Genomic DNA, 11,563 nt, shown 5'->3' with positions numbered 1-11,563 from the left:
AAGGGTCTCGATATGTTCTCATTGACTATCCGGCTTATCGTAAGTTAGGGGTTAATCCTCATCAGTCTTGATGACAGAGGTTTCAGAGTCCCCTACTTCCAGCCTGTAATAATGGACCTGTATGGGTTTCATTAAAATAGCATCTGTCTGTTGCCATACAAAAGTCATCAGTCTGTTGAACAGCATGAACCTGAGAGACAAGAGACTTAATGCCTAAATAGTCGGTATAAAAGCAACCCTCTTTAAGGCAACACACAACTTCCCCTGTTGGAGAAGTAAAAGGTCTAAGCCTTGTACCCACAAATTTTCAATAGAAGAAATTGTACCAATGATATCCTTGAATTTACATCAACTTAGTAACAGTTATACAGATTTCTACCAATAGATTATGGCTGTGTAATCAATTTTAGCTCTTCCTTCCTGTTTCAATAAAACTATTACTTTTCCCTAGAAAGATAGCCTAATATTAACCACCTCAGTCCCCAAGTTCAGGGAATTGGGGCGCCGACTCTTTATTAACTTCTTCAAGCTGAACATGGGCATTGAGATATTAGAAGAGGGATGAAGGGAAGGGTAAATTGATAAGCCTTTGACGTCTGTCTTAACTGCATCAAGCTGGAAGTCCAGGGCATCAGTGAACATGCAGGTGATAAGAAGATTCATTCACCAAAGCTGTGTATTCTGTAATATACAAATCTCAAAAACAAATTTTAGTATCAAGATAATTATTTTGAGCCAGGCAGTGGTGGCGCACGCCTTTAATCCCAGCACTTGGGAGGCAGAGGCAGGCGGATTTCTGAGTTCGAGCCCAGCCTGGTCTACAGAGTGAGTTCCAGGACAGCCAGGGCTACACAGAGAAACCCTGTCTCGAAAAACCAAATAATAATAATAATAAAAAATAAATAAATAATAATTATTATTATTTTGTTTGATTCCCTGGAATCTAGTGTTCTGGAGGCCTACCTCTGTCATATCTGATCCATATAATTCTGGAAGACATAACTAATACCTTAATGATCTCATCAGAAAACTCATAGAAAAACTTTTTCCAAATCAGCCTTTCCTTAAGCCAATAACCAGAAAAACCTTTACATTGAGTTTTTATCCAGAAAAATATAACTACACAACTCAGAATCACACCCATTTTAAAAGTTAAATCAATTAACATTATCATTCTGCTCAGCTCTCTGCCTAGAGCAGCCTTCTATTTATCTATTTGGCTCTCTTGACTCAGAGCAGCCTGCAATTTACTCCTCGAGTCTTTAAAGCTTTTTTCATCTGTTTTTACTCACTTATTTCTTGACCCATTTTCGTTACTATAACCTTTATCTATTTATCTGTTTGGCTCTCTTGACTCAGAGCAGCCTGCAATTTACTCCTTGCATCTTTAAAACCTTTCTCATCTGTGTCTGCTTACTTATTTCTTGCCCCATTTTCGTTACTATGACCTACTGGTCTCCCTGCAATCACTTTTGTTTCACCTCTGAATTCAGCCAACTCCATCAGTCGACTGGTTCTCCAGCGCAGGAGCGAGGATAGCCGCTTCCAATTCCTGCAGTGTCCTTCACTATATCCCATTTACTGGAGCTCTAACACTGAGGCTCTGTCAGTCGACTGGTTCTCCAGCGCAGGGTATCCTTCACTATATCCCGCTTACTGGAGCTCCAGTCAGGCGCCAAAAATGCTGAGAACTGCATTCTGCCTCAACACTTTGGGGCTAAGTACTCTGGTCAAGAGAGAGAGTGGGGCCGGAAGGGCAAGAGTCTAGAAGAATGGAGACAAGACAGAGTGTGTAGTCCAGTCTTAAGTCTCGTCCTGTCTCTTTTATTGAAAGTAAATCTGGGGTATTTATAAACACAAGCAGGGGAACACAGATGAAAACATTTTACCACGTGCACCATGCAGCTGGGGTCACTAAACAGCAAAACAAGCTATGTGGGATAAACAAGATGTTTCAGCTGTTGTAGGCTTTTGAAAAACAAGTCTCTCATCAGGGTATATGGTTCCAGATGGCTGCAAAATTGATCTAGCCGTAAAGTCGGCTACCAACAAAAGAAAGAAAAGAAAAGAGAAAGACAAAATTGGGAGGTGGGGATAAAACTGAGGGAACATGAGGAGGAAAGAAAGTGCCTCATATCTGTTTCAAATCTCTTTTGTATTTCTCTGGCTGATAGTTAAGAAACAAAGCACACATGATAAAATTAAGCTACTGTTACTATGCCTATAGAACCAGGCTGCTGTTACTAAGCCTATAGAACCAGTGTTCTTTTTTCTGAGAGGTCCATAACAAGCATGTTAAAGACATCTACTATGCTTGATTAGGGTCAAAAATGACCTTCAGCTTAACTTTATCAGCACTTCTCTTTATACCTAGAAGTAGCTGGCACAGCATGGTCGTAGTCTAAAGGGTTCAAGCCCACTTCCGGGTTTGAAAATCGACCAAATCCACCAATCCCTGGGTTTGGCTTGAAATTTCACTACCCTGAATTTCTCCACCCAGGAAAACTCCACCCCTAAGAATTCCTATATAAGTCTGCCTCCTGCTCAGTTCCCTGCCCCCGCAGAGGCAACCACTCCCTTGTGATCCGTAATAAATTTCTGTGAGGTTTGTTGTGCGGTTTATCTTGGCTCCCGACTGCCTTTCCTTTTAGAGCTGCAACATTTACATAGGGGGACCCTTTCCCTCAGAGCTGCAACGTTTCCATCGTTTCCATCGTGGAACCCCTCCCCCTAGAGCTACAACACAACATCTTTTTCCTCAGAGTTCTAACACTTTCATAGGGGAAGCCTTTCCCTCAGAGCTATAACACTTAAAGTGGTGGCACACACTAATCACAGCACTTGGAAGTTGGAGACAGGGAAAATCAGGAGTTCTAGGGCACCCTGAGCTACTTGAGAACCTGCCAAAAAAAAAAAAAAAAAAAAAACAGCTAGAGAGAGGTGGCTCTGTAGTGAAGAGAGCATATTCTTGCAGAGAACTAGTTTGGTTCCCAGCACCCACATCATATAGCTAGCTCCATGGAGTTGATGCTTTTTGGCCTCTGTAGGCACCTGTATGAAAGATCACATGGAGATACACAGACACATACATAATTAAAAACAAATCTTAAAAATTTAACCCATTGGGATAAACAATGTTTTTGGTTTTTTTTTGTTTGTTTGTTTGTTTTGGTTTTGTAATGCAGCTTATGGTTTAATTTACAGAATTGTTTAAGACAAATAAGTAAAGGGGTCATCGAAACAGCAGTGGAGTATAGGCATTTGGGATCCGATGACCTGAGTCTGATTCCCAGAATCCACATGGTGGAAGGAAGAGACTGACTCCTCAGTTGTCCTCTGACCTCTGTGTAAGCACAGTGGTATGCAACTGAACTGCCACATATCTAAGTAAATAAATACATGTGAAAACTAGTAAAAGGGATATAAGTAAATTATATCACTTTTAAAACTTTGCCTGACCTTTGGACCTGGTTGAAAATTATATCCTTTGAGTGATGTAACTTCCAAAGCCAGAAAATCATGCGTACGGCCATTGTTCAGACAGCTAGGTGTGTCTCTTAATGGCTGCACTTAAAATCTAAAGCATTACTCTTTCTTAATAAATCCCAGCCCTGCTTCATGCTGGCTCATCATCAAATTCTTTTTCTTCGTGTAAGTCAAAATCCCAGCTTCACATTCATGGAAGTCCTTAAAAGGGGACCTCCACAGGATACAGGTAATATGGCTGAGTCCGTACAGGGAGGCCCCTGACAAAATGAATAGGGAACAGGGAATCGAGAACAGATCTGGTCAGAGGGACTAGGTGACTTCAGGGCTTAAGGTGTCTGTGGGAGTTCTGGGCATCTGGTTCCTCATGGGGCCCAGCACTATGACACGCTTCTCTTGATGGTAATACCAGTGCTTCCTCAAGAGCAGGAGGGCTCCTGTTCTCTCACTCTTACCTGCTTTGGAACTTGCCTGCTTTATCTCCACCATACTGGTTCCCCTTCGATTGTAAATGCCTAACCCACAGGGATAGATATACTCCAGAGACGCTCTTAGGCTTTCGGACTATTAAAAGGATGGATCCCAAGAATCTCCTACTGGAGAAAAAAAAAGTCTGAAGTCATGGGGAAGAAGAGAATGTTGTCTCCTGCAAAACACTGACAACTTGTCAGATGACCTTGCCGGGGAGACTTGAAGCTGAGACAGTGGTGGGCTGGTGACCACCTTCGGAATGGTTTGGTTACACAGATCTCTTGCTTTTTGATTAAAAATCGTGACAGGAACCTAGAGATAGATGGGTTTAGGGAGGTGACCAGATCTCTCCCTCTCTTTCCAATATAGCCATAGTGAGTAAATCCACTTTTTCTTAATTTGCTTCTTCTAACTGGCGTATTTAAGAAGGGAAGCTGAACCTGGCTTGATGGGACACAGTCTGTGACTCCCAAGTTAAGCAGCATCACATCCCCTTTTCTATGAGAGAATGCATGTTAACAGTGTGCAAGCCCCATCCTGACATCAGGTGCAGCAGATCTGATAAAGACGATGGCTGTTTTGGTCTATAGCACTCAGCCCCTTGAGTGTTGGGGTCACAGAAGTGTGTCATGATGGGCCAGTTTCCAGATGGGTTTCACACATCATGCTTTTGGTGAGTTTGGGGATATTTGCCATATCTGTAGTGTAGTGATACTTAAGTCTTCCAGAGGTTGTGAGGAGGAACAGAATAATGTCTCAGAAACATTTACTAAACTGCTAAGCTCTATAAACAAATAGCCATGTGGAGAAGAGGGGGATCCCAACATTAATTTCCAGCTAGAACCCTGATGAATGTCTGGGATACTCTTCAGGGAAATAGGGCTTTGAAGGAGGGCTTGAAATAGGGTTTTCTCCCCACCCAGAGGTTCCTCTCTATTCTCAACTTGAATGACTTAGAGTCACCTGGGAGATTATTGAGAGACATAGGAGGGCAGCGGCTATGTCTATGAGGACATTTGCCAAAGACAAAGAATTGGGATGGGCTTGACCTATGCCAAGTATGAGTGGCACCCTCCTGTCATGTGAGGTTCAGGACAGATAAAAGATAGCTTGGAACAAGTGAACCAGACAGCCAACATGCCCCTCCCTGTGCTTCCTGGCCTGCTGTGATCTGAACAGTTCCATTTCACCACCATGATGAACAGAAACTTCTGAAGCCTGGAACCAAATAAGTCTTTTGGGTCTTGAGGTTCTTTCAGACAGATATTTTGGTCGTGGAGATACTAACAGCAAACGACACAGAGCCAGGAATGTATCTCAGTTGATAGTGTTAGCCTAGAATGCATAAAGTCTGGAGCAGACTCCCCAGCACTGCATGAGCAGGGTATGAGCTGCAGGCCTGAGATCCCAGCAACCAAGAGATAAAGACAGGAAAATTGGAACTTCAAAGTCTTCCTCAGCTACATAGAAGGCTAAAGGTCATCCTGGGCTAGAAACCCTACCTCGAAAACAACCCGGCTACCAACATGGCTTAGTGGTTAACGGCCACCGAGCTTGACTATCTGAGTTTGATCTGTTGGGCTCACATGATGGAAGGATCAACAATTACAAATTGTCCCCTGACCTGCACCTATGTACCTATGCCCTGTGGCACACATACATACAAATTTAAAAATAAAATAAAAATGTTAAAAATGACAAAAATGAACAAATGAAAAAAGAAGGAATACAGAGAAGTCTTTGTTCAGGTGCTGCTTGGAAGACTTTACACTGAAACAAGGTAATCTCTCATTCTTTCTAGCTTAGGCCCTCTTGTCCAAGAAGACGCTCCCTTTGTCTTCAAGTCCAGTCTCCCCAGGTGCCTGAGCTGTGAGGTACTGCCTCAGGAGCTTGGGAGCTGCAAGCTTCACTGCAGGAGTGAGGCCTCCTTCCTGGGAAGGGTTTTCTGGCCCAAGATAATGGAGAAGAATTTCAAAGATCCTAGCTTTAGTAGCCAAGAAGAATTGGTATATGCTTTCACTGTAGTGTTAATCAACCGCCCCATTCACAGGATGGGTAGACCGGAGAGCTCAGGATATCCGCTCTGATGTCAGCAAGGGGGCTGAAGTTCACCACTGCAGCCCTGAGGATTTGCTTGGGCATTTAGACAGTCCGGAGGTGGTGCTGGAAGAGTTGTTTGCCAGTCTGGGCCTAAATATCCCCAACCCAAGGTTGTCCCTTCATCAGGCAAGTCAGGGCCACTTATGTAATCGCCACACCTTGCGGGCAACTTGGGGAACTGGACAGAGGAGCCCGGCTTGGGCTGACTGAACCTCCTGGAATCCGTGCTTGGGTTGGGAGGGTACAGGGCGGGCTTCCGCGCGCAGGCACGCGCCCGAGCAGCCGCGTGAGGTCCGCCAGCCACAACCCTGCAGCCCAGCCAGCGACCTAACCTGCCTCCCATTAGCCTGCCCCTCACAACCAGCCTAAGGGAATCTAGCAGAAGGAAGCCTTGTATCCTGTGCTTTTGGAGTCCCTCCCCCGCCAGCCACCTTGATTTGCAGGCGGTTGAATGTAGGTGGTAGAATCATGCCCATGCCGTTTTACTCTTTTGTGAGGCCACCTAGAAAACAGGGCAGTTTTAAATTATATTGACTTACATGACAAGCTAGAAATAATGCAGGCTTTGGGAGTGACTGAGATTTCGGGAGAAAGCGCACAGTCCTGGGAGAATCGTTGGGTTCTAGTATGAGAAAGGAAGGCAGGTGGGTTTGCATTTAAAAATGAACCAATTAGTCCAGTCCATTCCAAGTGAAAATCAACCTTTGATGATAGCCAAAATTGTACGAGCAACTCTGAAAAGATGTTTGGGTTCTGGCTCAAGGCTCTGGAAGACTACACTGTGTGTGTGTGTGTGTGTGTGTGTGTGTGTGTGTGTGTGTGTGTGTATGCACATGTGCATATGTATGTGAATTTCCTTTATGGAAAATTTCAAAATTTCTCTATGCATGTGGAGAAAGTTGGGACTAGGTAGATATAGCTCAGCAGTGAAGAGGGCTTGCTGCTCTTGTGGAGGACCCAAGTTTGATTCACTGCACCATGATGCATGCACAGGCTGGCTGTGCGGTGCGAACTAATGGGATGCCGGTTAGGTTGGTGGCCTGCAGGCCGACCTCACAGGACTGCCCAGCTTCTGTCTGTGCAGAGGCCTGCCCTGCAGTCATGAGCCACTTAGACATCAACTTTTCTATGACCGACCAGTAGATTTTTTTCCCCCAGGGATAGCTGTCTGTGAGTGGCTGTCATTTGGAGCCAGAGATGTGAGCCCAGAAGCTATTCATAGGCTTCACTTTCAGATGGCGACTTCTGAGACCACGCCTACCACATAGGTCCCGCCTGCTCTTCTTTCCCAGGACTCCCAGAGTTCCGCCTCCCAGACCCTGTGACCAGAGGAGCTGCCAGGAGACCCCAGAATGTGGGGCAAGGGCAGGGCAAGCACTGAAAGTCTAAGTCTTTCCCGGAACCACCCTGATGGACTGTCTTTAGGTCCTGAGAAAAGATGAAGGAAGGGAAGAGGCTACATCCAGGGTAACAGGGACTGTAGGAATATATAGAGAAGGGACAGTGTTAATCCCAAAGATGAGGAGGAGAAAGACCACTACCCAAATTATCATAGTCAAATTAATTAAAGCAAGGAATTAATTAAAGCAAGCTGTTTTGTTCATGTTCAAGGGCTGCCACCCTTTAAGGCAGGGTTTTAGTGGTCAAGAGTGGATGTGAAGAGAACAAGGCTCAGAGATAGGGAATTTCCAATAGGTGGGATTACAGGAACAGAACATAAACACAAGTTAGTCCCCCCTAAAACAGACACGGCTGCAGGATGGGTACAGCAAGGTGAGAGCAGGCAGTCATAACAAGGCAGTCATAGGCGGTCACTTACATTTCTGGAACAAGGGTAGGGTTGCAAGATGGTTATAAGTAACTTTTTAAAACAAACACACGATTGCTGTCCTGGAACAGGCAGTACAGAATCATTTTCAGTTAAGGCTACAGGTGGGATACGGCCCAATCCTTGAGAAGCAGAGGTTTAATCATAAACAGGAATGAACCTCGTTTGTCTTTGCCGTAAATGTCTACGGTTAAGATGGAGGCTGGCTGGATCTTCAACAGCCCCTACCTACCCTTCACCCCCAAGTCTTTAGTGTTCTACCTTTCTGTGTTGTAGCTGGGGGCGTGAGAGTCGGTTTGGTTTTCGTTGTTGTTGTTTGGTTGGTTTCTTTTTGTTTGTTTGTTTGTTTCAAGTCACAACACAAATCCCACGGAAGTGTTCCCTCCTCTCCCAGACTTAAAGTTTTGTTTTCTGACATTGAGTCCTTGTCAGGCCAAAATAGCCTGGAACCTGCTACACAGCTAATGATGACCTTGGACTCTTGTTTTTCTGTCTGAACCATCGAAGTGCTGGGATTATAGATGTAAGCTACCAGGATCTACCCACTCTGCCACCTTAAAATTAATCCGTGACTTTAACCACTCGCTGTTCTTCGTGTAGACGACAGCTCCCCCTAGTGGTAGGATGATCAAGATAGGTGCTGCCTTAATTTTCTTAAACAGAGTTCCTCAACCATAAGGATGTTGGGGGTGGTGGTGAATACACAGAGGAATATTCAGAACCTGCTGCCCTGCCCCACCCTTGTATTAAGGGTTCAGACACTGAATGACAGACAGTTCATCAAGGTTAGGCCGGGCTCCATCTGTCCCTTACAAAGGCTTGAGCAGCAGGCTTGAGCTCCTGGCTTTGCTAAGGTTTAGAAATGTAGGTTTGTTTTAGCTCCATTTGCTGTCCCATTTCCATCTTAGCTGCAGTGCTAGTTCTCTCTGGCTGGGTGTGGGGGGAGTGTTAGGAAGAGGTGGTGGAGCCCGTGATCAGGTTCACAGGATAGGCTAGGGTTAGATTTATACATGTCTTACTCTTTTCTTCAGGGACTTAAAACTCCAGCCTGGATTACATGAAAGCCTATCTCAAAAAGGAGGGAGTGGTGTGGTGGCTCACACTTTAATCCCAGCACTAGGGAGGCAGGGGTGGGTGGACCTCTCTCAGTTCAAGAGCAGCCTGGTATACATAATGAAGTCCAGATAGGGCTGCATCCAGAGACCCTGTTAGGTGCAAAGAAACAAGCAAACAAAAAATGGAGGGTGGTGGTGATGGTTAGGTGGGCTCAGCAGTTAAAAAAAAAAAAAAAAAAAGCAAACCTGATTACCAGAGCTGCATTCCTCAGGAATCATGGAGGCAGGAGAGAGCTAGTTCCTGCAAACACCACACACACACACACACACACACACACACACACACTCACACACACTCACACACAGAAAGACAGACAGACAGACAGACAGACGGCAGGCAGGCTAGAGGGCTCAGCAGTAAATGTGCTTGCTACCAAGCCTGGCAAAATAATTGAAATCCATATAAAAGGAAAGAACCATCTCCATAAGCACACTGTAGCATGAGTACACACACACACACACACACACACACACACACACACACACACACAAAGTAAATAAGTGCAATATTTAAAAACAAACAAACAAACAGAAAAGAAATAATAAATGGTTCCTTCCTGGTCTTCACTAGCTCCCCCCACACCTCTGCTCACTTACCAACTGCCACCAACTGGTCATCGAGTCTGGGGTGGCCTCTTCATAATCTCCATCTTCCAGACCCCCCATTAAAATCCTTGCTCTAAAGGAGTGGCTGTACCCGCAGACGAGGCCCCAAAGTGGGGCTAGAATGAAGTAGAACATGGAGCAAGCGGCGTTTGGCCACCTCAGTTTGGTTGAACCCTCTCCATGGGAGGGAGAAGGAAGGAAAAGGGAGAGTCCATGATCAGTGAGACCCAGCATCAGTCAGCTCTGGCACTTCCTGAGGGAGATCACATTTTCGAAGCTGAGAAGGTAAGATACCCGCTCCCCCCACCCATCTCTTGTCTACCCATCTCAGTCACCTGATGTCTGCAAAATTTTACAGCTCCTCTTCCCAGCTTCTCCTCACTTAGGCCTCTCAGCTCTTCTGTGCTCTCTTCATGTTCTGTCCATCTCAGATGGAAGAGGAAATCAGAATAATTATTCAATTCTGGGAGAGGGTATCCCACAGGTTAGGAAGATAATGCTTCAGTCTGGCCTTCACACTTCCTCTGCTGTGTCAGTGCTGTGGATGGGCAGAGCATTTTGGCCTGTAGACCTGGAGGCCCCCTCTCTTCTCTGCAGGAAGACAGGTGTGTTAGGGAGGACTCCTACCTGAGGTGAGTGACTCAGGATTACTTTTCTCTAATGGGCACCCTAAAAGTTGGAGAGAGAAAACAAATTTGGTCTTGAGAAGTATCGTTACAAGCTAAACAGCAGACTAGGCACCATGGACAACATTGGTCAATGGATCCATGTGGGGTCCATCCTTTATTCATTGGGAAGGGTGGGAACTGGCTTTCTTGTAAGGCTGGTGAAGGAGATTCCCTGCAGGCTCACAATACTGGGACATAGGAAAGCAAACCTTTCTACAGAAGGGAAGTAATGGCATGCAAAGTCTCCAGCAGTTCTCCATGCACAGATGGAGGGATAGAAGCCCTGAATCCTGTCCGTGTCCTCTGCAATGCATGATAAAGTCTCCAGCTATGGGATAAATGAGTTTTCTTCCTTCCTTTCTCTTTCTTCTTTTAAAAATATATTTATTTAGTCTCTTTTTTTTTTCGAGACAAGCTCTATGTAACTTATGTAGCTGGGTTAGACTCTGCTTTGTAGACCAGCTTGGCCTTAAAACTGCAACAATCCTCCCACCTCTGCTTCCTGAGTACTGGGATAAACAGGGATGTAGCATCAAGCTTGCAAGGCTGGATAAATAAGTTCTGGTGGTATCTAAACATCCTACAACCTGAGAGATGTTCATCTCCTCCCTAGAGTTACAGTGGGGTTTCACTATGAACAGCTGATAGCATTCTCTACATTGGAGGACAGTTGTGAGGTTTTGATAGTGGATGTTGGTTGCTCAGCGCGTGGGAGCTCCATAGAAAATAGTACTCTGGTGTTACCACCAGGTGGCAGCACCGTGGCTGCTCTAGCAGAATGGAGGCATTCTAAGACAAACACTTGTGCTTCTCCCTTTGGCAGTCTATTGGCCTCAAAGACCTCAAAGACCTCAAAGAGACCTCTGAGAATTGAAATTTCCCCAGGAATCCCATGCTTAGGAAAGGTCAAAGCCCTGGTTCTTGCTTCCCAGGAAGAGATTTCACTTAGTTCTGACAATTCAGACCAAATCAGACCACCTGGCAGGACAGAGCAGAGAGAGTGATGACTCAGAGATGGGTTTAGCTGTGAATACTATTTGTCTTCTGTTAAAACTTAAACCTCAACTCGGGACCTTGAGACTGGAGTGACTGTGTTTTTTGTTCCCCTTTCCCGTGCTTTGAGTTGTGACTGTCGATCTGATTGGCATACTGGAGATAGCTGAGCCTGCCTTGTTGGGACTGGCTCAGAGAGAATGTTAAGACTCAGGGTCTTGGTGTTTGAGCACTCTCTCTGTCTTCTCACTACAGGAGAGGAGACCATAAGGAAAAAAGCACCCACACCCAAAATC

This window comes from Arvicanthis niloticus, chromosome 20, assembly GCF_011762505.2.
Source record: "Arvicanthis niloticus isolate mArvNil1 chromosome 20, mArvNil1.pat.X, whole genome shotgun sequence".
Lineage (NCBI taxonomy): Eukaryota > Metazoa > Chordata > Mammalia > Rodentia > Muridae > Arvicanthis > Arvicanthis niloticus.
Note: the sequence above shows the minus strand (reverse complement) of the source record.